We start from the raw sequence: 27,132 nt of genomic DNA on the forward strand, positions 1-27,132 counted from the left end.
TCTGTGGTGATGTCGACATTGAAGCAAAAGGGGAAGGGGAAGAAGGTTGTTGAGACCACATCGGAGGAAGTAGGGAGGACCAAGGCCACCAAAAGGTGGAATGAAATCCCCTGCAAATTGAAGAAGGCAGATCTCGACAACCTGATCACCTCTCAGGGCTTTCCCACCCTGTTTGGCTGCATGTTGCCTAGGTCCGGGCAAACGGCGGCGGACCCGCCTGCCGGCTATATATCCCTATATAGCCACTTTTTCACCCACTGCAACCTTCGTCTCCCGATGACAAGGTTTGTGGGTGCACTGTTGAAGTTCTATGGGATTCACATATCCCAAGTCCATCCGTTTGGACTCGTGCGCGTGACTCACTTTGAGTTCATGTGCAAATCCCAGCGCGAGGAACCCACTCCTCGGCGCTTTCAATATTTTTATAAGGCCAAGATCCAAGACAATTGGATCTCTTTTATTCCTCGCAGTCAGAAAGTGAAGTGCTCCACTGTTTCATTCAAGAGCCTTCATGACTGGTCTGAGAGGTTTTTTTACATTAAGGCCGGTGTGATCCCCATCCGTATGACCATGCGCTCTATCACTTCTGCGCCTGCGGATGAGGGTGTCCTCAAGAACCCAACTGGCGCATGGGTTAAGAAACTGACCGCCGAACCATCCCCTGCGAAGAAAATTTGCGAGGAGGCGCTGGTTGGGGTCGGCATGAGCAGGCTCTGGGCCGACAGCGCGCTTGAGCCCGTTATCCAAGTCGACGGGTTGTGTAAGTTTTTTTTTTTTTTTTTCTTTTTTTTTTTTTTTTTTTTTATATTTGCGCGAACATCGTTCTTTTGCTGATATCATTTAACTTGGCTTTGCGCAGTCACCAAGGATTACATCCTTGCCGCTTATGATGAACATGTGGAGGGCGGCTCCGTCGAACTTGGCGCTGGGGAGGTTGGTTTCCCGGATCGCTTCGATGACCTGTTCATCCCAGTAGATCTGGATTTTGACTTTGACGGTGACGCGCCTGGTAAGCCTTCGCACTGCTGCTCATTCCTTTAGAATACCCAAGTTTATTAACATTTCTGTCGCTTGTTTTTGTAGATGCGCTTGAAAACTACGAGCTAGAGCTCGCGGAAGAGGAGGAGGAGGAAGAGGAGGCGCCTCTACTAAAGCGCAAAGCTAAGGGGAAATCTGGCGCAGGGGCCAGTAAGAAACAGAAGAAAGAGGACACCCCTGTCGCTCATCCCCATGCTCAAACGAAGGGACCTAAGGAAACCCAGGTGTTTACCACAAAGGTTTCTTTAGCTTCTCTGCCTGTGAGAGTGGGCAGACCTCCTGTCCACTTGAGGTATGGTGGCGTCGCCTCCTCCTTTCGCGCGGCTGAAGAGAGAAGCAGTGCCGCGCCTGCAACAGGTATATTTTATTTATCTTCATCTGGCTGAATTGTTATTAAACCTTTGCTCCTTTAAATGTTTGCAGAGGCAGCGACGGTAACAGATCAGCCGCAGGCGCCACAAGGTGCCACGGCTGCGCCGGGGACTCCATCGAAGTCCCCTGTTCTACCCTCTGAAAAGGGTAGAATGGATTTTATGGCGATGTTCGATGCGCGAACAGAATTGCGCCAAGGTAAGTTTTGCACATATGTCTTCTAAATTTTTCCCTTTGGAGTCAGTCATAAACAATTTTTTCTTGTTTATTTATTCATAGGAGTTGTAGCTGGCGCAACAGTTGCTGGTGATACTCCTGGCGCCGCTGCCGGCGCCGCTGGTTCTGGTCCTGCTCATGCTAGTGCTGAGTCTCCCCTTATTGGGATTACCAAGGAGCAGGAAACCGTATTGCGCGCCGAACTGGCGGCGTCGAGACCTCCCTCGCCTCCTCCTGCACGCAGCCCTCCCCGCGAGGCTGGTTTGGAGCCTTCCAGGTCGCAGGAGAAGAGGCCTGTTGAAGAAGACGAGGAGGACGAGGGGGTTCAAGTTGAAGACTCCTTGGGAGACCGCGCCAGCCCTGCGATGCCGCAAGTGTTCGCAGCGCAGACTTCTGGTGGGGCTGGCGCTGACTTTCCTGCTTCATCCCCGCAGGTATGATTTGTTGGTCCGCTGCGCGTATCTCCATATAAGTATGTTTTATGACTTAGAACTTTTCTTGTGTTTTTGCAGGAAGGTGACCACGTTTACCGCCCGAGATGGAATATTAATGAAGAGAGTTCCTTTCAATCCATGGGCGTATGCGAGGACTTCTGGGCTCATGCCGTGCCTCCTACTGAAAGGAGGTATCAGGAGGAGCGCACCCGCTCGGACTTGCTGAACGACCATGTTTTCGCTGGGTCGGCTTTCTTCGCTGCTTCCCAAGAGCTTCGTCGTGATTATATTAAAGTACGCGACGCTCTTGTGGAAGCTCAGCGAGAGGCTAAGGTGGCCGCCTGGAACCTGTCTGATGCTCGCGCGCGAGCTGGGAAACTCCAGGCGGAGCTCAGTGAAAACCGAGCAAGTGCCAACACCGCATACATCAAGCGCGGGCATGAGCTCCAAGCTGCGCGGGAGAAGCAGCAGTTGGCGGAGGCCGAAGTTGCCAAGTACGCGCGCAGAGTGCGTGTCTTGGAACAGCAGGCCGAGGCGCGTGACCAAGCTATCGTCCAGAGTATCACTGAGAAATCATCATTGGAGAGCGAGGTTGCGCGCCTGAAAAGGGATTTGGCGGCCGCGCAGGCCGATAGAGATGAGGCCTTAGCGACGGCGGCGTCTAGCCAGGAAGCACTTGGTGCTGCGCAGGCGGAGAAAGAAAAAATTTTGGCGGCAGCAGCGTCTGATAAGGAGGAACTAAAAAAGACTAAGGAAACTGTTGAGTTATTAAACTCTCAGGTTCCTGCCCTCGAGACGTCTGTTGCTGGCCTCGCGCAGGATCGCCAATGGCTGGTGTCACAGGGCATGGCTCGCTGCGCTTTGGCGATGAAATATTCCGCCGAGTTTCAAGCCCTTGTGATGGACTGCAATGCCGCCGCGCGTTTGGTGGGCCGAGCTGAAGGGTTTACGGATGGGTATGAATATGGCATGTTGAGGAAGAACCCATCTGAGTACCCTTACAAGAGCGATGCGGCCTGCGCGGACATGGCCGCGGTCGGGGAAAGGTATATGAATACTCCCATCCCCATCCTTATGCAGGTACCTTGATCATAATGAGTTTTTCTTGACTAACTTTTCTAAGTGTTTTGTACTCATTACTTTTCTAATGATTTATAGATAGCTGCGCTTGCTGACCAGCCCGACCTCGGCGCGCTAAAGAAGTTGCTTGATGATTGCGAGAGGGCTGGTGGCGATGATGGTGGCGCGGGGGATGTTGCCCCTGCCAGCGGCTCTGGCGCGGCGAAAGAATCTGCTCCTGACACCGTTGTGATCGAAGACTCCAATGAGGAGGAAGAACTTGACTATGGTCAGTTCGGGGATGAGGAGCAGACCGCGCCAGATGCTGCGGGAGATGATGAGGGTGATGAAGCGGCTGACGTCGATGTGGAGACTTGAGAAGCCCTTCATCAAATTTTGTATATTTATTTTTTATACTTGTAATTTGTAACTCATCATACTTGTAAATTTCGATCCAATGGAATGAAACTTGTTCTCTCGTTTTCATATCTTGCGCATTTCCATTCATCTCTTCATGTTTGGTTGTATAGATATAAGATATGCTTGCACGTTAAAATAAGAACAAGGTTGTATGGAAATTATTCACTTAACCTCTGTTCTATTTTGTTTGTGGTTCTCTCAGTATCTTGCTCATGCTGACATGCGCGCTAACTTTTCGTTATTTTCTTTTTCGCGCGTCGTTGTCGCGCGGTATGGAAGTATGAGTTTAGCCATTACATGTCAGCTTGTGTTACTCAGATATCCACTATGATTCCGCGCGCGGCCTCGACCTGAGACCTTAACATGATATGGCATGTACTTTGCCTTAGTTGTGTTTAAGGATTTTTATGATCAGGCTGCGCGGGATGTAAGATGGATGTTTGTGAATGTTTTGAGCTAAGGCTCTTTGTTTTGGGCTAAGGCCCTGACGTTTTTAGAGTTAAGACTCATTAACGTGTTTGAGCTAAGGCTCGTAAGTTTGGGCTAAGGCCCTGACGTTTTAGAGTTAAGACTCGTTAACGCGTTTGAGCTAAGGCTCGCGCATGTATGTTTTACTTCGCTTTATTTTGTTTTGAAGTCAATATAGTGTTGTCATATTGTTCCAATTTAATAAAGGAAGTGTGAAACATGTATGCAAAGGTAATAGAACAAATATTGAAAGATAGCGCGACAAATATTGAAAGATAGCGCGAATCATCATTCATGATGGCTTAAAAGCCTTGATTACAAATTTGAACTTTTACATGAAGCATTTTCTAAGTTGTGCCGCGTTCCACGAGCGCGGTATCTTTTTTCCATTCAAATCTTTTAAAGCGTACGCGCCTTTCCCCAAATCTTCTGAAATTTGATAAGGTCCCTCCCAATTGGGGGACATTTTTCCTGGGGGTATTGCGCGACTAGCTTCATTGTTTCGAAGGACAAAATCATTTTTCTTGAAGTGGCATTCTTTAACGCGCTGATTATAATATTTTTCCAGCTTTTTCTTGTATCTGGCTTCATTAATGATAGCCGCTTCTCTGCGCCCTTCAAGCAAGTTAAGGTCCAATCTTCTTTCGCGCTCGTTATCAGTTTTGCTCATCATGAGTACCCTATGGGATGGGCATCCAATTTCTGCTGGGATCATAGCCTCTGTCCCATAGGTTAGGCTGAACGGGGATTCGCCATTGCTAGTTTTGCTTAATGTCCTGTGCGCCCACAGGACATTAGGTAACTCTTCGACCCAAGAATGGGATTCTCCCTCCAACCTTTTCTTCAGCCCATTTAGCAAACTTTGATTCGCGCGCTCCACTTGACCATTCCCCTGAGGGTGGTAGACGGATGTGAAGATTTGGTTGATGTGCAATTCTCTGAGCCAGCTTGATATCTTCCTGTCAGTGAATTGTTTGCCATTGTCGCTCACAATTTCCATGGGAAGGCCAAAACGGCAAATGATGTGGCTCCAGATAAATTGCTTCATCGCCTCAGCTGTGATTTTTGCTAGTGGCTTGGCCTCAACCCATTTTGTGAAATAGTCTATCGCCACTACCAAAAATTTCACTCGCCCTTGCGCTTGCGGCAGGGGCCCTACAATATCAATGGCCCATTTGTGGAAAGGCCATGCGGAGGTGACTGGAATCAAGTTGTTCTTTGGACGCATGGTGTTTGGCGCGTAGCTCTGACATGCCTTGCATTTTTGGATTTCTTTTAGCGCATCCAAGTACATGCCTGGCCAATAGTAGCCTGAGCTCATCGCCTTGGCAACCACCATGCGCGGGCCAGCGTGAATTCCACAGATTCCTTCATGAATCTCCCTAATCACATAGGTTGCTTCTTCAGCATCCAGGCACTTCATGAGCGGTCCAAGATAAGAGCGCCGATATAACGTACCATCAAGTAATTCATAGTTCTGTGCCTTGTGTCTTATCTTTCTCGCCTGTGCGCGATCGTCCGGTAACTTCCCCTTCATCAGGAATTCTGTTATTGGAGTTATCCAGGATGAAGGGGTTGTATGAATTACAAGGACCGATTGCGTTTGCACTGACGGGCTGCTCATTACCTCCACCCTGACATCTTTGCCAAAGTGATCAAAATTAGTTGATGCCATTTTACTCAACGCGTCAGCGGACTTGTTTTCGCTGCGCGAGATGTGTATTATTCTGAAGAAGTCAAACTGCTCAACGAGCTTTTTTGCCTGCTCTAGATACAGAGGCATTGTGTTCTCCTTGGCGTCATATAGGCCGTTGACCTGAGCAGCTACCAAGTAAGAATCAACATGCGCCTCTAGTCTTTTAACCCCAAACTTGCGCGCGATGCGCAGACCAGCCAGCAGGGCTTCATACTCAGCCTCATTGTTGGTACTCTTGAAGTCCAACCTGATAGCATAAGTATATTCACGATTATCAGGGTCCATCAGTTTGAGGCCTGCGCCGGACCCTTCGCTGTTGGAGGCTCCATCAGTGAATAGCCTCCAAACATCTTCTTCATCATTTGCTCGCGGAGGATCTACCTCGCGCTGAGCTTCTTCAATCTTTCCGTCTGGGATTTCCGTGATGAAATCCGCCAAAACTTGACCCTTTATCGCTGGACGGGGCTTATAAGTGATCGTGTGTTCACCTAATTCCAGCGCCCACTTTGTCAGCCTTCCGGAGAGCGCGGGGCGTCGCAAAACTTGCTGGATGTTGTAACCAGTCAGAACTTCAATAGGATGACCATTGAAGTATCTATGGAGCTTGCGCGACGCGTGTGTTAGTGACAAAACTAACTTTTCCATTATGGAATAGCGCGTCTCAGGGTCTGTGAGCACCCGACTCACATAGTATATCGGCGTTTGTATCCCCTTGCGATCCACCAATAACACTGCGCCGATCGCGCGGTCTCCAGCTGACAGGTACAATGTAAGGGTCTCGCCAGGAAGTGGAGCTGTGAGCGCTGGCAATTTAATGAGACATTCTTTTATCTCAGTGAAAGCTTGCTCAGCCTCAGGCGTCCACTTGAATTGGCTCTTCTTCAAACAGTTCCTCAAGGTGTTAACGAATGGAGTAGATTTGCTGGCGTGGTTCGCTAGGAACCTGTTGATTGACACCAATCTACCATTCAGCTTCTGAACCTCTTTCATGGTGGATGGTGAAGGCATGTCAAGGATGGCTTCCACCTTTTCAGTGGCTTCCACCTTTTCAGGGTTCACCTTGAAACCATCCTTAGTGACCATTACACCAAGAAATTTCCCCTCTTCTGCGCCGAAAGTACATTTGCTCGGGTTGAGCTTCATGTTAACCTCCGTTAGGCGCTGAAGGGTTTCCTCGATGTCTTTGAGCATTTGTCTCTCCTCCCTGCTCTTGATCACCAAATCATCGACGTAGACTTCTAGATTTCTTCCGATTTGTTCACTGAAAACCGAATCCATAAGTCTCTGATAGGTTGCGCCCGCATTTTTTAAACCAAAGGGCATTTTTGTGTAACAAAAAACACCCTTGTCGGTTCTGAAGGCCGTCTTGTCTTCATCCTGTGGTGCCATTTGAATCTGGTGATAGCCTTTGTAGGCATCCAGGAAACATTTGAGCTTGAATGGCGCCACGGAGTCCACCTTTGCGTCGATGTTTGGGAGGGGGGTAACAATCTTTCGGACATGCTTTGTTGAGGTCCTTGAAGTCAATACACATTCTCCATGACCCGTTGCTTTTCTTTACCATCACAGGATTGGCTACCCATGTCTGGTATCGAATTGGGCGGATGATGTTTGCGCGCAACAGGTCCTCCACTTGCTCATTCATGGCCTTCGCCTTTTCATCCCCCATGATTCTCTTTTTCTGTGCAATTGGCTCCACCGACTTAAACGTGTTAAGAGAATGTTGCGCCAAGTCTCGCGGGACCCCCGTCATATCGGAGTGTTGCCACGCGAAAACCGACGTGTATTGTGTAAGCAACTTTTTCATTCTCAATCTCGTTTCGTCTGAAATGGTAGCGCCAATTGTGATCGTTTGATCTGGGAATTTTGGGTTTAAAATCCACTTCTCTGGCGCATTGTCAGCCATTGTAAGTTTCATTCTCCCTTCCCGCGGCGTGCTTGTCACTGCGCACAAATGATCGCGGTAAACAAATGCTACGCCTGTTGGTGTAGGGATCCCCAATGCGCCGTGCGCTGGCGACGGTACAGCATTAAATTGGGCAATCGTTCCCCTACCCAGGATCATATTGTGGCATGACGTGGTGGGCAAGACCAAGAAGTTGACAACTTCGGCTCGCTTGTGCTCATCATCCCCCATAGTTAGTTCAAACTGAATCTGGCCTAGGGGATGTATGATTTCATTTGAGACACCACAGATTGGTGCGTTCACAATTTCGAGCCGCGCTTGGTCTGCCGGGTCTAACTTTCTGAAACACTGCTCATACATAATGTCAGATTCACTTCCAGTGTCCACCAGGACCTTTGACACTTCGTAATGAGCAATGTGTGTGGTAATGACGAGAGGACTGCTTATTGAAGGGCCTCCCCTGATTCTTGGGAAGATGACTTGCTGCTCGCGCCAATCTCCGTGGATTTGCGCGCTTCTCTTTCTTGACGTCTGCCCTTGTCGTCCCCCCTCAGCCACACAGATTCTTTTGTACTTCTTGCTGGCAGAGGCTCCCTCCGGTTGCTCATCTTCTATTCTTTGGTTTTTGACCAAGTGAGCCAGCCTGCCCGACTTTACATCCTTCTCGATCGCATCCTTTAAATGATGGCATGCGTCGGTGTTGTGGCCCGGGGACCTGTGAAATTCACAATATTTGCCACTGTTTTGCGGTCCCTTGTAGTGTAGTTGTTTGGGGGGCTTGAATTGGACATTCTCAGTACTTAACACCTGTGAAGGTGTTTTAGTAAGGGGCGTCCATATTCTTGGCAAAGGTCTGCTAGGATCTCTGCCGCCCTCCCTCTTGTCACCCTCCCCGCGATTACGAACTTCTTTTTGGGGCTGTGGTGAGGTTTGTTGCGCTTGTTTTTCCGCGGAAGAAAAACTTGTTGGCTGCAACCTGGACCATACAGAGTTCTGTTTGGCCCTCTTATCTTTGCTGCGCGGTGATTCTGCCTGATGCGCTCTTTCTCTTGCCCTATCTTGGGCAATCTGTTTCTCATTTCTCGCGAAAACTCGCGATGCCTCCATTAACTTGGCCCACGTGGTGGGCATACCATCTTTGCTTACAAGAGCCCGGCGGAGTTGGTCACTGCGCGCGCCTTGTATAAAGGCCACGCGCAGGAGCTGCTCAGTTATGCCCCCGATTGCCAGGGATTCCTGATTGAAACGAGTGATGTAATCTTCAATCGTTTCATCATTCCTGCGTATGCAGTGCATGATGTCATCAGGATCGCGCGTGTGCCTGCGCTGCTGTACGAAGTGGGCTTGGAACTTTTCTAATAGTTCCTCGAACCCATCAATTTGCCCTGTCGGCAAGCTCTCGAACCATACCCGCGCTGCGCCCGTGAGGCAGCGAGCAAACATATGACACCATGTTGGCATCGTCCAGCTCTCTAGGTTTCCCGTGTTATAGAAACCTTGCAAAAAGTCATCTGGATCTGTTGTGCCATCATATTTGCCCAGACCACTTGGCATCTTTGTCTTGTGCTGGATGGGAGTTTGCGCGATGCGCGCAGTAAACTTTGAGTGTTTTACCAGGATGGCTGGTCTATAGGGCGTGGTTACGTCCACTTGCCCTCTGATCGGTGGGCTGTACGGCATGTGCAGATCCAGATCTGCTCTGGCTCCAGGCGGCATGTTCACAGGCGCGCGAAGCTGTGAGCCTCCTGCATGAGTATCCCGTGTCTTCCTCATGCTATGCACTTCTTCATCACTGAACTCAGTGTGTGCAGTGTGAACAGAATGTCCCTCTTCCGGCGCGCGCGGCCTCTTTGTAGTCTGCTTATCAAAAGCCTGCCTTTGTGCTTGGTCGGCTAGCTTCTTCTGCTTGACCATGTCGTTGTACTTTTCAATCAGACGCCGCTGCTCGTTTATGAGCCATTCATTCGGATCATTTGCTTCATCTTCTGGACCCATTGGTCCTTTCAGCTTCGCGCCGGCCATATTTTGTAACGTGTGATCGTCTGGAGGAGTTTCAGTCTGGCCGTGAGGGGTTGTGACGAAAGGACGGTTGCTGGTGGTACGCGTAGAATCACGCGGAACCCTCAGAACCTGCTGTCCGTCGTTAACACCCTCACGTTCAATATCCTCCAGTGCTTGATCAACGTTACGAACTCCGGAAACCATGGTGATTGATTTTTTTTTTTCGTAGATCTGGATGAGATCTGATTGCCGTTTGTAACAGTGGATGGCGCCAATGAAGAAACGTGGATCTACTCACTGGTAGCAGATCTACTTTCCTCGGGTATGATTAAACTGTTTCACCGATGGTTCCTTTGAATCCGTGTTCTTCCACCTACAAAATGAACAGCGCCGTTACTTACCCCTCAGAAAGGGACAGAGGGGTCCTCTTTGGGGTAACCCTCCGGCGTGAGAATCAGTATCTTTGTGGAGAAGATAATAAAGTGTGAGTCAGTGAAATCTCCAGAGTATTGCTGTGACACCCGGTAAATTCCCAATCCCTTAAACTAAGTAATCAACCTAATAATTAGGTGATTGTAAATATTATGCGCGCCATGTTAGTCAGCGCGTGCATTTGTTATGTGCGCCCTGCGCGAGCGCGCCATGTTAGTCAGCGCGTGCATTTGTTATGTGCGCCCTGCGCGAGCGCGCCATGTTAGTCAGCGCGTGCATTTGTTATGTGCGCCCTGCGCGAGCGCGCCATGTTAGTCAGCGCGTGCATTTGTTATGTGCGCCCTGCGTGAGCGCGCCATGTTAGTCAGCGCGTGCATTTGTTATGTGCGCCCTGCGCGAGCGCGCCATGTTAGTCAGCGCGTGCATTTGTTATGTGCAACCTGCGCGAGCGCACCATGTTAAGAACCAGCGTGAGCATATGTTATATGCGCCATGCGCGAATGTTTTGGCTTTATGTTTTCATGTAACTTAACGTTATGTTGTCTATGGGTTGACCATCCCGCATGATGCTAAGGCGGGTGCATCCTACATCGTTTATGCGCGTGCGGAAGGGAACTAACCTCCCCGCATGGCGGGAACATTGAGAGCCAGTTTGTCTGAAGCTCCAAGATGGAATTGACTTCAACATAACTGATCACTATGTTGAAATACCAAGACCACCTGGAGAATCTACAAATGAAACTCAATGTCCCTAACTGCGAGAAGGTTACGCACCTACCCGCAGCAAAGAAATGTCCTTCACGCAGAAAGCTATGCGCACAAAGTGATGCGCACAGAACACTTAGTCTATTCTCCAGACATAAGGAGATTACTCCCGCCCAAAAGGAAACAGTAGCGTGTTTCAGAGATTTTCCACTTTTTACTGTACACTGACAAAAGTACCTGAAAAAGCACACTGTAACATGAAAAGTCAACTGTCAGCCACCCTATTCTCACCAACCCCAGACCTGCATGTCCTGTCCAAATCAAATCAAGATCTTTTGTCCACTCCTCCACTTTTAAGTAAACAATAAACAATAATAATTTCCATACTTTATCATCATTACACCTAGATATGAAAAGATTTCAATCCCCTAAAGCAAGGGATTGTGTTCCCTTGAGTTTGCCTATAAATATGTAACCTAAATTATCACCCAAAACACACTCCAAAGAACTGCAAACTTGCACTAAGCATCTCCCGAGCATCCGTTATTTTCGATTCCGTCCCAATTACTAGGTAAGCCGAGGTTATAAACTTGAGATCTACTTTCCAAACCTCATATTCTCCTATTTCTTGATCTTAATATATATACTTCTTGTTATTTAATCGTATTCTAGACCTTCGATTCCGGGGCCAACACCAAGAAAACCCGAATCTCGATTAATCCCTTAACAAGAACCACAGGTGAGTCTCACAGCCCCTATTTTCACTATTTTCACTATTTTTAAACTGTTTTCGGGGCGAGGGACACGTACTTAAATAATGTTTTATCACGGTATACTTACAAGCTATGCAAGCGATTATGTGTTTAAGTTATGTTTCATGATGAGTAATGCAAACGGTTATCTAAGGTTTTCGATGTATGTGCACTAGAACTCGAGTAAGTGATCACTTTACCATTGGAACTCTAAGGGTAGGGACTGCTGGTTTGATCCACCCACTCGTAGGGGTCGCACCTCTTTGCATGGACGAGTGCCTAGTATGGTCATGGGGCAGTACTATGGGTTTGAGCCCGCTCGTAGGGGTCGCGCCTCTTTGCATGGACGAGCGCCTTGTTTTCCGGCACAACGTCCGCGCGTAACCCGCGGGACGGAATTATTATTTTAGCTCGTAGTGGCAGCGCCACTTTGCATGGACGAGCACATGTTCCTGAAACGTTCGCGCGTAACCCGCGGGACGGTATTACTTATTTTAGCTCGTAGTGGCAGCGCCACTTTGCATAGACGAGCACAGTTCCCAGAAATGTTCGCGCGTAACCCGCGGAACGATTTTATCAGAATATGTTGATATAACTATGTTTTACCAAGCATGTGTTTTAATGATGCTATCAGAATTATGTTTCAGAATGATTTGTATCAAGATTATGATGCAATACGATTTATCAAGTTACTAAGACTTGTGAACTCACTCAGTTTATACTGATTCAAATGTTTTTACGTGTCTTTCAGGAGATAACTAGGTAGCGCATGGAGTCACACTTAGAGCACCTCACGCTGAACATCTAAACTAGCTTTTTGGAAGATTTTAGTTCTATCCCTTCGATGCGCGTGGTTGTTCCCGCCGCGCATGGGGATATGGCGTGGAAATCTTCAACAATTTTTATACTTGGATGTTTTTATGTAATTTTTAAACAATGTAATGTATTTGTATTAAACTTTTCATGCGCAATGAAAATCTTACTTTGAATGTTTGCAATGGCCCGTGCTTAAGTATCAATTCCCACTCGCGCGCGCCCGGCTGTTTCCGCCGCTCAGGGCCGGGTGTGACAGATTGGTATCAGAGCACTGGTTATAGCGAACTAGGAAAAAGAAGTTTTAACCTAGACTATAACCGTTGGGGAATCGCATGAAATATTTTTCAAAGAAAATACTTTCAAAAGAAACTATACACACACTTAGGAACACGGGTCACACTGTCTAGTAAATAATGATAACATTATGTGCTCAGAGTACATGCGCTAAGTCTGATATATTTTCACTCTTTTAAAGCAAGAATGCCTCCAACTAAAGCCAAAGGAATTACCATGACACCCGAGGAACTCGCGGAAATAATCGCGCAAGCGATCGCAACACATGAGGCCAGCAAGGCCGAATCAAGTCAGGGTCGTCAGAATGAGACCCCAGAACCCGAATCAGGAGCCTTGGACAAAGGATGCTCCTATAAGACATTCATGGCCTGTAAGCCTTGGCCATTCAAGGGAACCGAAGGGGCCATTGGGCTCTACAACTGGATTGACAAGATGGAGACAGTTCTCTCCATTAGCGGATGTAGTGAGAACCAGAAGGTCCTTTACGCGACCTGCATGTTCCAAGAGGCAGCTTCGTCTTGGTGGAAGCTTCAAACGAAAACATTGGGGCGAGAAGTTGCTCTCCACAAGACCTGGGAGGAACTGAAGGAGATGATGAGAAAGTTCTGCTCTCGCGCAGAAATCCAGAGTCTACAACAGGAATTCTGGAACCACACCATGGTAGGAACGGATATCGACGCCTACAACAACCGGTTCAACGAACTTTGCCAGTTGGTGCCAGACATGGCAAACACGGAGGAAAAGAAGATCGAGAGGTATATTTTTGGGTTACCTCCTGTTGTTAGGGTTCCGCTCAACGCCGCAGCGCCTCCAACCTTTGATGAGGCGGTAGCGCGGGCCATTACCCTTACAAGGGATACGATCCGTGCGGGTATGTTGACTACGCGCGGAATCGAGCAGCGAACCTCTGACCCCAAGAGGAAATGGAACTCTCACCACCGAGGGTCCGACTCCAAGCAGCCACCGTTCAAGAAGCAGGAAAGCGCAAGGGTTTACGCGATTCAGGCCGCGGAGCCACCACGAAAAGGATACAGCGGGCCTCGCCCATGGTGCAACAAATGCAAGTATCACCACGAGGGTGAATGCGCAAGAATCGAATGTGCCAAATGTGGCAGACCAGGGCACAAGACGATGAATTGCCGTGTCAGAGAAGCTGGAGCAAGCGACAACTGCTACGCATGCGGGAAGCCAGGGCATTTTAGTCGGGATTGCCCGCAAAAGGGGAACCAAGCTCGCGGGAGAGCTTTTGTGATCGGCGCAGGCGAAGCTAAAGAAGAGCCGAATGTGGTAACCGTTTAAAGACTCCCTAGGCCTAGCAACCAGTAGGCTAGACACGCCTTATACTATAGAACTAGCCAATGGTAGGCAGTTATGCGCGAACGAAAGAACTGAACAATGTGTTATAGTCATGGGAGGTCACGGGTTCAATATTAACTTGTTGCCAATAGACTTGGGAAGTTTTGACATTGTGGTAGGTATGGATTGGTTAGTCGAGAACCGCGCGGAAGTTATTTGCCATGAGAAGCAGGTTCGGATCCCACTGTTGAACGGAGAAACCTTGGTAATTCAAGGGGAAAGAAGGGGAGTTGCGACGAAACTGATTTCGTGCCTAAAGGCGCGAAAGTGCCTAAGGAAAGGGTGCTACGCCTTCCTGGCGCATGTCGTAGAGAAGAAAGGAGATGAGCGAAGAATTGAAGACTTACCAGTAGTGCGCGAATTTCCAGAAGTTTTTCCTGAAGATTTGCCCGGATTACCGCCGCCGCGACAAGTCGAGTTTCGTATTGATTTAGTCCCGGGAGCTGCGCCAGTAGCTCGAGCGCCTTATCGATTAGCTCCATCTGAGATGCAAGAGCTATCCAATCAGTTACAGGAACTATTGGATAAGGGTTTCATACGCCCAAGCTTTTCACCTTGGGGAGCTCCAGTACTGTTTGTTAAGAAGAAGGATGGTTCGTTCAGAATGTGTATTGACTACAGGGAGCTGAACAAGCTGACAGTCAAGAATCGGTACCCCTTACCGAGGATTGACGACTTATTTGACCAGTTGCAGGGATCCAGTTATTATTCGAAGATAGATCTACGGTCAGGATACCACCAACTTAGGGTCCATGAGGAAGATGTGCCGAAAACAGCCTTCCGAACTAGATACGGCCATTATGAGTTCTTAGTGATGCCTTTCGGGCTAACTAATGCGCCAGCTGTGTTCATGGATCTGATGAACCGCGTGTGCAAACCATACTTGGACAAGTTTGTGATTGTGTTTATAGATGATATTCTGATTTACTCACGGACCAAGGCCGAGCATGAGCAACACCTGAGATTGATTTTGGAATTGTTGAGGAAAGAAAAGTTGTATGCGAAGTTTTCCAAGTGCGAGTTTTGGCTTAGAGAAGTTCACTTTCTCGGTCACGTTGTAAACGAGAAAGGAATTCACGTTGATCCTTCCAAAGTCAAGGCCATCGAAAACTGGGAAGCGCCAAAAACCCCAACTGAGGTGAGGCAATTCCTAGGACTAGCTGGCTACTATCGACGCTTCATTGAGAACTTCTCCAAGATAGCTCTACCCCTGACCGCGCTAACTCAGAAAGACAAGAAGTTTGTTTGGGGCGAAAATCAGGAAACAGCATTTCAAATGTTGAAACAGAAGTTATGTAGTGCGCCAATTTTGTCTTTGCCCGAGGGGATGGATGACATTGTTGTTTACTGCGACGCTTCACATCAGGGACTTGGATGTGTCCTTATGCAGCGAGACAAAGTCATAGCGTATGCCTCACGCCAACTCAAGACCAATGAAAAGAACTACACAACGCATGATTTAGAACTTGGAGCGGTTGTCTTCGCGCTAAAGATTTGGCGCCATTACCTCTATGGTACAAAGTGTATAATCTTTACGGATCACAAGAGCCTTCAACATATATTTGATCAAAAGGATTTAAACATGAGGCAACGAAGATGGGTGGAGTTGTTGAACGATTATGATTGTGAAATTAAGTACCACCCTGGAAAGGCGAATGTGGTAGCAGACGCGCTAAGTAGGAAGGAGCGAATAAAAACGCTACGAGTCAAGGCTCTAAGGTTGACCATTCACGCAGATCTCTCTACCCGCATCCGAGACGCTCAGCAAGAAGCCTTGAAACCAGAGTTTGTCAAAAACGAATGCCTTGGGGGTATGGTTAAGAATTTGGAACTTAAAGAGAACGGCAATCTATATTTCGCTAACCGCATATGGGTCCCTCTCAAGGGAGGATTGCGCGAGCAGGTATTGAACGAAGCTCACAAGACGCGGTATTCCGTACATCCTGGCGCAGACAAGATGTACCAAGATGTTAAAACGCTGTATTGGTGGCCCAATCTTAAAGGCGCCATCGCGACGTATGTCAGTAAGTGCCTGACGTGTTCGAAGGTAAAGGCCGAATACCAGAAACCATCAGGGTTGCTTCAACAGCCAGAAATTCCCATGTGGAAGTGGGAACAAATCTCTATGGACTTCATCACCAAACTGCCAAGGACACCTGGGGGTTATGACACAATATGGGTTATTGTGGATCGGCTAACTAAGTCAGCGCACTTCCTGCCGATCAAGGAAACCGATAAGATGGAAAAGTTAGCCCGACTGTATATTCGAGAAGTAGTTTCAAAACATGGAGTCCCAGTGTCCATCATTTCTGATAGAGATAGTCGGTTCACATCAAGGTTTTGGAGATCGTTACAAGGGGCTTTAGGTACTCGTCTTGACATGAGTACGGCATATCATCCTCAAACGGATGGGCAAAGCGAGCGAACAATCCAGACATTGGAAGATATGCTACGCGCGTGCGCAATCGATTTCGAAGGTAGCTGGGATACTCATCTCCCATTGGTTGAATTTTCTTACAACAGTTATCACACAAGCATTAAGGCTGCGCCGTTCGAAGCTTTGTATGGGCGCAAGTGTAGATCCCCACTGTGCTGGGCTGAAGTAGGTGACAAGCAAATGACTGGTCCAGAATTGATCCAAGAAACAACAGACAAGATTTTTCAGATAAGGGATCGCCTTAAGACAGCGCGCGACAGACAGAAGAGCTACGCAGATGTGCGAAGGAAACCATTGGAATTTCAAGTAGGGGATAAAGTACTTTTGAAAGTCTCTCCATGGAAAGGAGTCCCCCGTTTCGGCAAGCGAGGAAAGTTGAATCCGCGCTTCATTGGACCATTCGAGATCCTGGAAAGGATCGGTCCGGTTGCTTATAAACTCCGTTTACCCGCCGAACTCAGTGGAGTTCATGATACGTTTCATGTGTCCAACCTCAAAAAGTGCTTATCTGACGAAACGTTGATTTTGCCGATGGAAGAGATTCACATCGACAAACAGCTGCACTTCATAGAAGAACCTATAGCAGTAACCGATTGGAAAGAACAAAAGTTACGCAGGAGCAAAATCAAGTTAGTAAAGGTTCATTGGAACTCGAGGCGTGGGCCTGAATTCACTTGGGAAAGAGAAGACCAAATGCGCAAGAAATACCCACACCTCTTTCAGAACATGGCTTCTGCCAGCAACGTCTCCTAAATTTCGGGACGAAATTTCGTTTAACGAGGGGAGAATGTGACACCCGGTAAATTCCCAATCCCTTAAACTAAGTAATCAACCTAATAATTAGGTGATTGTAAATATTATGCGCGCCATGTTAGTCAGCGCGTGCATTTGTTATGTGCGCCCTGCGCGAGCGCGCCATGTTAGTCAGCGCGTGCATTTGTTATGTGCGCCCTGCGCGAGCGCGCCATGTTAGTCAGCGCGTGCATTTGTTATGTGCGCCCTGCGCGAGCGCGCCATGTTAGTCAGCGCGTGCATTTGTTATGTGCGCCCTGCGCGAGCGCGCCATGTTAGTCAGCGCGTGCATTTGTTATGTGCGCCCTGCGCGAGCGCGCCATGTTAGTCAGCGCGTGCATTTGTTATGTGCAACCTGCGCGAGCGCACCATGTTAAGAACCAGCGTGAGCATATGTTATATGCGCCATGCGCGAATGTTTTGGCTTTATGTTTTCATGTAACTTAACGTTATGTTGTCTATGGGTTGACCATCCCGCATGATGCTAAGGCGGGTGCATCCTACATCGTTTATGCGCGTGCGGAAGGGAACTAACCTCCCCGCATGGCGGGAACATTGAGAGCCAGTTTGTCTGAAGCTCCAAGATGGAATTGACTTCAACATAACTGATCACTATGTTGAAATACCAAGACCACCTGGAGAATCTACAAATGAAACTCAATGTCCCTAACTGCGAGAAGGTTACGCACCTACCCGCAGCAAAGAAATGTCCTTCACGCAGAAAGCTATGCGCACAAAGTGATGCGCACAGAACACTTAGTCTATTCTCCAGACATAAGGAGATTACTCCCGCCCAAAAGGAAACAGTAGCGTGTTTCAGAGATTTTCCACTTTTTACTGTACACTGACAAAAGTACCTGAAAAAGCACACTGTAACATGAAAAGTCAACTGTCAGCCACCCTATTCTCACCAACCCCAGACCTGCATGTCCTGTCCAAATCAAATCAAGATCTTTTGTCCACTCCTCCACTTTTAAGTAAACAATAAACAATAATAATTTCCATACTTTATCATCATTACACCTAGATATGAAAAGATTTCAATCCCCTAAAGCAAGGGATTGTGTTCCCTTGAGTTTGCCTATAAATATGTAACCTAAATTATCACCCAAAACACACTCCAAAGAACTGCAAACTTGCACTAAGCATCTCCCGAGCATCCGTTATTTTCGATTCCGTCCCAATTACTAGGTAAGCCGAGGTTATAAACTTGAGATCTACTTTCCAAACCTCATATTCTCCTATTTCTTGATCTTAATATATATACTTCTTGTTATTTAATCGTATTCTAGACCTTCGATTCCGGGGCCAACACCAAGAAAACCCGAATCTCGATTAATCCCTTAACAAGAACCACAGGTGAGTCTCACAGCCCCTATTTTCACTATTTTCACTATTTTTAAACTGTTTTCGGGGCGAGGGACACGTACTTAAATAATGTTTTATCACGGTATACTTACAAGCTATGCAAGCGATTATGTGTTTAAGTTATGTTTCATGATGAGTAATGCAAACGGTTATCTAAGGTTTTCGATGTATGTGCACTAGAACTCGAGTAAGTGATCACTTTACCATTGGAACTCTAAGGGTAGGGACTGCTGGTTTGATCCACCCACTCGTAGGGGTCGCACCTCTTTGCATGGACGAGTGCCTAGTATGGTCATGGGGCAGTACTATGGGTTTGAGCCCGCTCGTAGGGGTCGCGCCTCTTTGCATGGACGAGCGCCTTGTTTTCCGGCACAACGTCCGCGCGTAACCCGCGGGACGGAATTATTATTTTAGCTCGTAGTGGCAGCGCCACTTTGCATGGACGAGCACATGTTCCTGAAACGTTCGCGCGTAACCCGCGGGACGGTATTACTTATTTTAGCTCGTAGTGGCAGCGCCACTTTGCATAGACGAGCACAGTTCCCAGAAATGTTCGCGCGTAACCCGCGGAACGATTTTATCAGAATATGTTGATATAACTATGTTTTACCAAGCATGTGTTTTAATGATGCTATCAGAATTATGTTTCAGAATGATTTGTATCAAGATTATGATGCAATACGATTTATCAAGTTACTAAGACTTGTGAACTCACTCAGTTTATACTGATTCAAATGTTTTTACGTGTCTTTCAGGAGATAACTAGGTAGCGCATGGAGTCACACTTAGAGCACCTCACGCTAAACATCTAAACTAGCTTTTTGGAAGATTTTAGTTCTATCCCTTCGATGCGCGTGGTTGTTCCCGCCGCGCATGGGGATATGGCGTGGAAATCTTCAACAATTTTTATACTTGGATGTTTTTATGTAATTTTTAAACAATGTAATGTATTTGTATTAAACTTTTCATGCGCAATGAAAATCTTACTTTGAATGTTTGCAATGGCCCGTGCTTAAGTATCAATTCCCACTCGCGCGCGCCCGGCTGTTTCCGCCGCTCAGGGCCGGGTGTGACAATTGCTGAATCGCTCTTGATTATGTGACTGTGTGTTTTCTGTAACTGACTGTGAGTGAATACAATTCAATATGATTGAATGTGATATCACTGCTTGTAACTGTCAATGATTGAGTGTGAATGAATGTGTCATCAAAGTGGAGTTGATGCTGTATTTATAGTGCTAGGGTTTCCACTGGCTGGGCTCAGCCTCGTTGGCCTCCTCCAATCGCACTGCGCCACGTGTCCTCTGGGACACCTGGCGCTTTCTCGTTGGTTGAAATCATGTGGTAGCACATGTGTCATGCTGAGTTGTCGACCTTTCATTTGGCAGCTGTCAACATCAGCATATTCTTACTCCTTAAAAAGATGCCTTCTAGAAGAGTGTCTGACGTGCACAATCAAGGTTGCCCTGATCCTGATTTGGATAAGAACGAGGTTGATTATGTGTACGTGTGATATGCGCCCATCCTGAGAATGCGTGAAGTCTTCTTTTTATTCTCACGCGCAGATATTTCATGCGCAGGTGTGATATGCACGAGCGTGTGATATGCGCCGCGCGCTGGTGCGCCACGCGCATATGTGACGCGCGAGCATATGTGATGTGCAAGAGCATGCGATATGCGCCGCGCGCATATGTGATGCGCGAGCATATGATGCCTGAGCATGTTTTGTATGCGCGATGCGCCTGGGTTTTGGCTTTGTGCCTTCATAATGTCTTTATCTTGTGGGTTGACCCGCCTTGCTTGGTGTTGAGGCGGGTACATACCTCTTCACAAATGTTGAATACAATTCATTCACGAGAGTTATTAGAATATATTCTTTGTGTGACAATCGTCTATTTGAGACGGAGGATTTCAGGTTTTGTGACATCTGTCCAGGAGGTAAAAAAGGAGACTCCATATGATAAGTCCACGGTAAATGGTGGTAAAATGAGTTTATGTAATCCTCTATCTCAGATAGAGGATTCCACATGTATTACCCGTTGACATGGCATCCGACTTGAAGACACACGTGGAAAGCATGCTTGCGTGTACATGTAATCTGCCATCTTAGATGGAGGATTACCTAAAAGCAATTAAATTCTAATACACTACCTAAAAGCACTTTTTTTTTCTTCAACCCACCTAAATCAAAAAAAAAATCTATTAGCGTCAATGTACATTTGTGTGTATGTATATATGCGTCTGTGTGTACATGAACAAATTTTGCTGGTGTTATCTTGGCCATTGTACAATTAACAGGACATAAGAAGGGGGATCAGCTGTGTCAGGAGAATCTGCAGGGACTACAACATTTTTGGAGTGTACCGGTTCGATTATTGAGTTGCTTGAATGCGATGAAATTTTATTTACTGCTGTTGAAGTCACGACTGGCAACAGGTTTTGACACTCATCTTATTTTTTTGCTTTATACAGTTTTGTTATATGTAAGATGAGCTTGTTATATTATAATTTAGTTTATTACCACTAGATGTGGCAATAGGAGTGGGTTGGGTTGGGTTGGGTTGGGTTGGATTTAGGTGATGGGTCAGGATGGGTAGGAGTCGGAATGGATACGGGGTCGGGATGGATTTTTAAAATAGAGGGTTAGGATGGATATGAGTCAAGATGGATAAAACTATCTCATCTTGACCCAAGTGAAGGTTGACACACAAAGGGTTTTAAAAACCCCTCAAAAAAATATTAAAAAAAACTATTAAAAAATAATAACTCAAAATATAAATAAAAAACACAAAATGTAAAATCACTAAAATGTTTCCCCCATCCTCCTCGTTCATAAAAAAAAAGAAAGAAAAAAAAACTTTTTGTTCCGGTTTAATTTCGAGTTTTTCGGGGGTTTTTTTCGGTTCGATTTTGTTTTTTTTTTTCATTTCGGTCGGTTTCGGTATCTGCTCGGTTTCAATGATTTCAGTTTCGATTTCTAGGTTTTTTCGGTTTCAGTGTTGTTTTGTTTCAGTCAGTTTTTTCGGTTTCATTTCGTTTTTTTTGTTTCGTTTCGATTCATTTGTTTTATTTTGGTCGGCTACGTTTCAGTTCTTTTGTTTCGTTTTGGTAAGTTTTTTGATTGCATTTCGCTTTTTTTTGTTTCGTTCTGGTCAGTTTTTCGGTTTCATGTCGGTTTTTTGTATCGTTTTGGTCGTTTTTCTATTTCGGTTTAGTTTCGTTTCAGTTTTTTTGTTTCGTTTGTCGGTTCGGTGTTTTTGATTCGTTTTGGTCCGGTTTTTAAATTGCATTTAGTTTTTTTATGTTTCCTTTTGGTTAGTTTTTCAGTTTCAATTCGGTTTTTTTGTTTCGTTTCGGTCGTTTTTCTATTTCGGTTCAGTTTCGTTTCGGTTTGTTTGTTTCGCTTTGGTCGGTTCTGTGTTTTTGTTTTGTTTTGGTCAGGTTTCAGTTGCATTTCGTTTTTTTTTGTTTCGTTTTGGTCATTTTTCTATTTTGGTTCAGTTTTGTTTTGGTTTTTTTTGTTTTGTTTCGGTCGATTCGGTGTTTTTGTTTCTTTTTGGTCGGTTCGGTGTTTTTGTTTTGTTTTGGTTCGCTTTTCAGTTGCATTTCGCTTTTTTTTTTTGTTTCGTTTTGGTCAAATTTTCGGTTTCATATCGGTTTTTTTGTTTCGTTTTGGTCGGTTTTCTATTTCTATTCAGTTTTGTTTCGGTTTGGTCGATTCGATGTTTTTGTTTAGTTTTGGTTAGCTTTTCGGTTGCATTCGCTTTTTTTGTTTCGATTTGGTCAGTTTTTCGGTTTCATTTCGTTTTTTTCGTTTTGGTCGTTTTTCTATTTGGGTTCAGTCTCGTTTTTGTTTCATTTTAGTCAGTTCGGGGTTTTTGTTTCGTTTTGATCGTATTTTGGGTTTCGGATGAGTTTTGTTTCGCACATGATAGTTTGGGTATTTTGAAGTAGATAAATTTTGGATAACTTGGATATTTTGTTTTGACTCATTTTAACCTATAAATGAAACTCACTTGTATATTATCCTGACCCACTTGTAGAATTTTTATGATCCATCATAACCCATTTTATTTTTAAAGTTTATCCATCTTGACCCAAAACAACCCATTTGGGTTGGGTTAATTACCACAGACATTTTGACAAACCTGTCTTGTGTCTTTATGTGCAGTTTATTTCATGTGGTGGTTGAAAATGATGAAATATCAACACAGAGTTATTCGATACCTTAATCCGAATGTCAGTTATCCACGAAGATATGATGTGATACCTCTTCTTAAGTATTCCTCTACTTATGATCAAGCATTTCGCCAGCTTGAATGCTTCTGTTTTTGATAAATTAGGAAATGCGAGTATCTGAAACCGAAAGAGTTTATTAGCCTAATATACGATAATGCACAAATACCACCCTCCCTGATCGATCTTATTGTATTTGGATGTTGCCCAATTTACCCCTCAGGTTTTTGCTAGAACTGTGATTTGCCGAGATATTGATGTTGCCACCCGTGTTGCTCGTACTGATGGTTTGGACTGCTGAAGGTTTGCATTGTTTTTTGCTTTTGTTCTTGGCTTCCATTCTGTTAACTTCAGTCTTCATCTTTCACAGGGGATCAAGTTAGCAGGAAAGGTGGTATGACAGGTGGATTTTATGATAAAAGGCGCTCAAAACTAAAGTTTATGAAAATGATTCGGGAAAATGCCATGTCAAAGGAAGTTGAACTCAAGAATGTCAGATCAGAACTTCAGAATATCCTTTATACGTACACTTTATCTGTTTAACTTAATCATTAACATAATACGTTTAGAAGGTTTTTTGCATTTAAATACGTTTATGAGAACTTTCCACCCGGACAACCTGCATGACCCGTATGACCAGTATTTTATTATTATTATTATTATTATTCAGTGTTATAAACGAGAGTGAAAACTACATTATCTTAGTACATGACTTCAATATTTGTCTTGTTATTCTTCTATCTCAATATCTGTAAATTGTTTGGACTTAACGTGTTGCACGTATAGACAAGGAAATTAATGAGATTATTAGTCAACGGCAGAAAGATGATGCTGAGGTGGCACACAAGAGATCAGAACTGGAACAGCTTAAGCAAGAGGTTGCTAGTGACAACAAGCACATGCTCAACATCTCTGAATCACTTGATAAGAAGGTTTATGAGGCTTTCTTTTGCCCGCTTGTTGACTTTAGTCAATGTTCTGATCTAACTGCTTTTTAAATATTGTAAACTTGCACCTGAAGTTACTTGCAAATGTTCGGACTCAAATTGACCAGGTCAAAGCTAATATTGCTATAAAAAGAGATGAAATGGGAACAGAACTTGTTGATCACTTAACTCCATAGGAACGGGATTTGCTGTCACGATTGAATCCTGAAACAGCTGAACTTAAAGATCAGCTGGTAGCCTGCAGGACAAACCGAGTAGAGGTTTGCTGATATTTGTTACTCCGGCTCGCGTAAAGAATAAGTTATTTGGGCGGGTTTTATTTGATTTCGGGATTTTTTTTATATTTTCATTTTTACATACGATAAGTACTCTTAGGCTTGTAACGAGCTAAACGAACAAGAACACGGTTTGTTGGTGTTCATTCGTATAAATTTAACTGAGCAAGTAATGTTTTCTCGTTCATGTTCATTTGTTAAGAAAATGAACATGATCATATTCGTTCGTAAGTAGTATAAATGAAAGATTTACGAACATAACTGAGCGAACAACAGTTAAAAGTAAGTGAACCATACATAATAAACGGATCATATCTGCAACCTTTACTTTTATAGTATATGCAGTCTCATTGTTTTTAAATTTGTAGACCGAAATAAGGAAAGCAGAGCTTGAAACCAATCTTGTTAGAAGAAAACAAGAAGTAGAGGCAGTTAGACAGTCTCCAGAAACCGACATTCTAAACGCTGAGGCAGAAGCAAAGAAACAAGAACTGCAAGATGCGACAACATATGTTGAAGAAGTGGAAAGACAACTCCAAAGTAGGAATTCCTAGATTTTTGCGTCTTGTTTATTCACTAAGCTTCATTTATTTAATTTCATCAGGTGTGTTGGAAAATATACAAGACCGAAACGAGAAGTTAAAAGAAATCAACAAGCAGAAGGACGAGTTGAAGGTAATTTCTGTTTCAAAGAAGGATTGCAATTAATGTGTGGCTGTGATTGTCATTAGTAATACATTATTTACTTGTAATGCAGGCCCGTTTGGATAAGTATGAAAAGGCCCGTCAAATTAAAGATAAACGTGCAGAGCAACTTATTAATAAGAAAAACATTTTACTTGCAAAGCAAGAAAAGTACACCAAGAAGATCAGAGAATTGGGCCCATTATCATCAGATGCATTTGAAAGGTAATCATAGTCTCCTAAATCGTTTAGGTTAAATTTATAAAAAGAACATTATTTTCTTATATCAATGGTTAAGATTTAAAAAAAATGTTTATTTTTTACATAATAAATTTTCTATCAATTTCTTATTATATTGTATAAATGTTATGTTATATATATATAGTAACCATTGAACTAATTTATCTTATATTTTTTTACTTTGAACGTTTAGCTCCACGTGTGTAGGTGCTACACATGAACGCATAATCTACACGTGTGTAGGTTCTATACATAAATGAGTTTTGTTTATGTATTATTAGGGCCAAATACCTTTTATAAAATGTTAAAATAGATTAATAAACTTTCATTTTAACCATTTTTTGTATTTTAAAATTTTCTAAAATTGTAAACAAATTATTATTTTTCATGTTTTTTCTCTTCTCATACTACAACCTCATTTTATCCTTTCCCTATACACACACACACACACACACAGAGACACACATATATGGTAAAATGGAGGGGTCGGGCAGGTTGCTTAATTACAAATACACTTTTGGTGGTTTTCGAACTGTTTGATCGCGTGGTTCATATGCCACGTTTTCATTTTAGCTATCTTTTTAAATTACCATTTTGACCCGTTAGAGATAAAACATTGTCCCAAATCAAATGACAGAATGGATTATCTTAGTTGCTCTTCTTTACTGTATCAAATGGCATATACTTTTTTTCTGTATTAACTTAGTTAAAAATTGCAGGCACAAGCGAGAGAGCGTAAAGGAATTATTATATAAAATGTTGCACAAGTGCAATAAGCAATTAGAGCAATTTAGTCATGTAAACAAGAAAGCACTTGATCAGTACGCAAACATCACCGATAAACGAAAAAAACTCCAGCAGCAACAACAGGAACTTGATGCTGATGATGCGGTAACTTAATTATTATATATGTTGATGGATCAAAGAACTCATCTAAATATGTTTTATTTACAGAAAATCAAAGAACTTGTATCAGTTCTGGATCAATGCAAAGATGAATCTATAGAGCGTACTTTCAAAGGCATGGCAAAACATTTCCGAGAAGTTTTTTCTGAACTTGTGGAAGGCGGTCATGGCTCTTTGATCATCATGAAGAACAAGGTTAGTTTTTTGTTACATTTTCTATTCTTGTGCGATTTCTAACACGCTGCATATTGCTTTCAACAAAGCAGGACGATGATGGACCTTGGGTTGATGCCGAGGGGCGTGTTGAGAAATACCTCGGCGTGAAAGTAAAGGCAAGTGTTCTTTGAATGTATATATCGAATTCTCATATTTGCTGATGACTTGGGGTTAATACGACAGGTTTCTTTCACGGGACAAGGGGAGACACAGTCTATGAAGCAGTTGTCTGGAGGTCAAAAGACTGTGGTTGCATTGGCACTGATATTTGCCATACAACGATGTGATCCGGCTCCGTTTTATCTGTTCGATGAGATAGATGCAGCGTTAGACCCTCAGTATCGAATTGCAGTCGGAAGTATCCTGTTTCATACTTTAAATTTTGTTATTAGTCTGAGGTCACAAAGCGGGTTGATTAACGGGTCAAAACAGAATTATTTAGCGCGCATTAGCTCAAAACACTTTCCAATGTTTTAAAATGTTTTTATAAATAGGTTGTCAAATATGATTACAAAATTTCATGTCATTTTGATAACATGAACTTACAGAGATCTTGAGCTTTAGCTCGGCTTGTTGCGGTCTCTACTAATTAGTTTATATATATATATTTAGAATTATTTACACACATTTTTTTTGTTATAGTTTTTTGTATAACCTAATATATATTGTAGTTATTTTTATCATCTTTTTGTATATCATAGTAGCTATTAAACAATAATTATATATTAAATAAAAGTATATAAATGATAGGCTCGAGCTCGATAACTGAAGCTTAGGCTCAGACTCGTTCACTAAACAAGCTTATTTTTAGGCCCTAGCTCATTTAAGCTTGTATTGTTATATAATTTTGCTGCATCCTTAACAAGTTGTTTCTAGATATGGTTCGTCATTTGGCGGATATGGCGAATACACAGTTCATTACAACGACATTCCGACCCGAACTTGTGAAAGTTGCTGACAAGATATATGGTGTGACTCACAAAACCCAGGCCAGTCATGTAAAAGTTGTCACCATGGATGAAGCATTGGATTTCATTGAACATGACCAAACCCATAATGCTGCATGA

General features: G+C 44.4%; 2 pseudogenes across 1 annotated transcript in view; both read left to right on the forward strand.

Moving 5' to 3' along the window:
* Positions 1–26,483, forward strand: part of LOC143530282 (structural maintenance of chromosomes protein 3-like) — a 48,788-nt pseudogene extending 22,305 nt beyond the window's left edge. The window contains exons 15-25 of the transcript XR_013134828.1: positions 20,860–20,997; positions 22,733–22,868; positions 23,014–23,106; positions 23,166–23,308; positions 23,578–23,729; positions 23,819–24,004; positions 24,388–24,559; positions 24,624–24,694; positions 24,777–24,928; positions 25,663–25,834; positions 25,898–26,483. The product of XR_013134828.1 is annotated as a structural maintenance of chromosomes protein 3-like (transcript). The remainder of the gene's footprint in view (positions 1–20,859; positions 20,998–22,732; positions 22,869–23,013; positions 23,107–23,165; positions 23,309–23,577; positions 23,730–23,818; positions 24,005–24,387; positions 24,560–24,623; positions 24,695–24,776; positions 24,929–25,662; positions 25,835–25,897) is intronic.
* LOC143530274 (structural maintenance of chromosomes protein 3 pseudogene) lies at positions 26,282–27,132 on the forward strand (annotated as a pseudogene).

The sequence above is a fragment of the Bidens hawaiensis genome, unplaced genomic scaffold, assembly GCF_021521415.1.
Source record: "Bidens hawaiensis isolate Kalapana, Puna unplaced genomic scaffold, B.hawaiensis_p1.1 tig00008883_1, whole genome shotgun sequence".
In the NCBI taxonomy this organism is placed as follows: domain Eukaryota; kingdom Viridiplantae; phylum Streptophyta; class Magnoliopsida; order Asterales; family Asteraceae; genus Bidens; species Bidens hawaiensis.